Below are 3,535 nucleotides of genomic sequence, written 5' to 3'. Positions count from 1 at the left end.
CCCTGATGTTATGGTGCCTGACTCCTCTCCTGTGTTGACATTAATTGCAAGGATCCCAGCCTATGCAGTGGCCCTCTGCAGCTCCTTGTTTGTCACCTCCTTTGGTTAACGTTCAGGAACCGACTACGGCCCTGACTGCTGATGCTGTATTGTCTCACAGTCGTTGTAAACAACGCGACCAACCTGAGCTGGTAGTGGCTCATAAAAAAAAAAGAAACATAAAGATTCCAGAAGCGGAGGTGAGAGACCCATACCCCCTGATTCGTCAGTGGACTCAACGATGGATTTTGACACAGACTGATGACGTAATTCAGTTGGTTAGCAGCTCTAAGTTCGTCTCTACTTAGGCTTACACGTTTCATTCTTCAAATGTTAATGGGTTGGAATCGGACCTGCAGCTCGCTTCGTTGCGTCAGTTGATGTATAATTCCTGTCTGGAGATCGCATTCCTGCAAGTAAAATTTAGTAACTTTCCTTTGTTTAATATGGCTCCCAAATGTTTCATGGGGAATACCTTGTTTTTTAGGAAGAAGATTCCCATTGAAGGGATTGAAGTTCTTGATAATGGTAGAAGAATAGGATGTACTCTTCTTCACCTGACCTTGATTCTCCATTATACGCTATCCGCTACTGGACACACTTTGAACTGTTCCTGATTTTATATCGAAGAGGTGGTTTATTTGTTTGGGAAAAGTCCTCAGAATATTTTGACAGTGGGTGATTTTAGCTTTGTGTTGCGTCCTGTAGATCAGTTTCCCAATTTTAATTTCTGTCAGGAATTGCAAGATTTAGTTTGTTCTGTGAAACTGCAACAGATTTGGGTCTTTAAGGGGGGATGTAACGGAACATGTAAACATACATTAAAAAAATCATTACAATCATATTTATTAATGTACAAATCGAAAATTTTACATGTGTAAAGCAACGGAAAAATATAGTAAAATATGCAGGATTAATATTCAGCGAGAAGTTTTAATTTTTAATTCTTTATTGTCTTTTTTATAAAAACCCATAACTCAAATTCTTATCATGCAATTAATCTGAAAATTTTATTGTAGTGTCCTGAGAAGGTTATAAGACCACTGAACTACCGTTATTAATTTATCGTACAAACTGTATCATTAACAGAGTTTTTAATTTAGCAGATTCAAAATTAACTTTTTTCTACATACAGTCATCTACAAAATCAGAATGTAATTGCAGGATCTCGTATTTTTTAGTTCCAGGGAGACAGGAAAACGTTGCGGACAGTTCCTGAAAATTTCATGGCATTAGCGCATACACTATTTGAGAAAAGGCTTTTAATAACGTGAAAAAATGTAAAAACGTGAAAATGGGGTTAAAGGATTTTCTTCTCATACTTAATTTTAAAATCCTCCTTACTGATACTCCTCATCCTCAAATTTTCTCTTCTCTCCGCATCGAATCTTCCTGGCCTGTATTTACAGGTAAGAAACTGATCTGTTAGTTTTCTTGACCCTGCTCTCGTTGATGGTGTAAAATGCTTTTGTTGTAAACACACCAGGGTCTATACCAACTCTCTTCAACACGTAAATTCTGCCATTAATTCCTTTATTGTAACATAAAACTGCATCATAGACACCTATTTTGAGTACTTCAAGTCCACAGAATGTCCTTTTTGAGCTTCTAATCAAAATTAAATTATTGAGGCTTTCGTTTGCATTTTGTGTCTTTCCCTGAAGACACTTTCTCAATAAATCCGGGTTCGCAAGAAACGTGAATGTGGGCTTCATTGCATTCATAACAGGTTCAGGTGAATACCTCTCATTTCTGTTATTGAGCTTCCACCAATCGTCTTTCAGACACAGATTGTGCATTGGTGTTTCGTCAGTGGATAGTTTGTGGAAAAAAAACTGCCAACACACCAGCCCTATTGCCTCTAAATTATATGTTTTTCCTGATAGCTCTTCCATAAAATAACTGAAGAGAATCAATTTCTTTCAGAGTAAGCCTGTCTTTTCCTCCTAGTGGTTCTCCATCCTCAAGTATTTCACCTTTCTTCTCTTTCAGCAAGCGACGAAGCCTAACACCAAGCCTCTTTTGGATGTGGGCAACACATTCCAACTTTCCTATTGTTGTATTGTACGGATTTTTATCTGTTACAGCTTTGAATGAAGATGAGTCCCCATCACCAAAGTATTTAGTATATGTAACACCATACTGGTCCTCAGATCTGGAGAACATCCTCACAACTGCAGCAGCCTCCATGCCCCCACTTGAGCCACTATAACTTTTAGAGAATGCTACTGCATGCTTTTCTTGCCATAGTTTCTCACTGTTCTTCATTGTTGGAGATTTTCCTTGTTGCAAACTGGTGGCAGTATTTAGACATAATTTCTGCATCTAAAACGTTACTTGAGTCAACACCAATAACAGATGCAACTCCATTCAGAGACGTGTGACCCCTTTTTCATCCAGGTCTCATCTAAAGACACACACATGTCAGTAAAATTTGTAGGAGATTCACTGTCATGAATATCTACCCCAGGATCTATTTCTTTTTGGTTTATTTCCACCAATTCCTTCGCTGCTTTCTTCATAGAAAGTTTGGCAGTATCACATACAGCATCAGACATTTCTTTATTTATTTTTTCAAACTTTGCACAAGGTGGAGGCATGTTCAGAAAACCACACAATAAATTACCTCCTTCCCTGCCCTGACCAAGGCATCTCAGAGCATATGCTAACCTAAAATTGCTTTCATAGGTACCAATGTCAGTTTTTTCGTAGGATGAAAATGAAAATTCATAGCTGCTCAAATTACAAATTAATTTAAAATCATAAGCTATTCCCACTCTTCTTTTTTCAACAACAATCATGCATTCCGTATTTTTACAGCTAAGCCATGAACTTTATGGCCTGTCAGAGAAGATCTAAATCAATAAGTCAGAATCCAGTGGAATCCATATGAACATCATTCACGCACCTGTACAATTGTCCTGTCCCAAGTTTCGAAGCCGAAGTTGAGAGCTTATGTTCTTCATTTCGAGCTGCTTCCTCTCTTTTGTTGGTAAACTTATTTCCATGAAACCTCCGTCTCCTAAACACAGTTTTTCCAACATAAATCGTGACTTCCACGTAAAGGTTTGCGAATTCAATCTTCCACCTACTAATATGCGTTAGTATTGTCAAAACGTAAATAAACCACATACAAGAATGTTTTCAGGCAAAGATATAGATGTCAGTGAGAGATATAGATGTCAGCCAAAGGTATCGAAAGAAAATAGCTTTCACACTGGCAAAAATTCCGCTGAAGCAAGCAGGCAGCTTCCCAAATGTCAGAAAAGGTGGGAGTGGCTGCCAGAGTAGAGTTAATAAGTTTAACGATTTCAAGGTATTTTTAAAGCTGCTATCACGATAAAATTCACACTCAACATAGATTAAACTGTGCAGATCAAGAAAATAATATTTTTGAAACATCGATTTTTTGGGATCAAAATCCATTACATCCCCCCTTAAATAACCGATTCTTGACAAATATACCTATTTTACTGCTACTTCTAGCAGTATGTCG

The sequence above is a fragment of the Schistocerca nitens genome, chromosome 3, assembly GCF_023898315.1.
Source record: "Schistocerca nitens isolate TAMUIC-IGC-003100 chromosome 3, iqSchNite1.1, whole genome shotgun sequence".
In the NCBI taxonomy this organism is placed as follows: Eukaryota; Metazoa; Arthropoda; class Insecta; order Orthoptera; family Acrididae; genus Schistocerca; species Schistocerca nitens.
Note: the sequence above shows the minus strand (reverse complement) of the source record.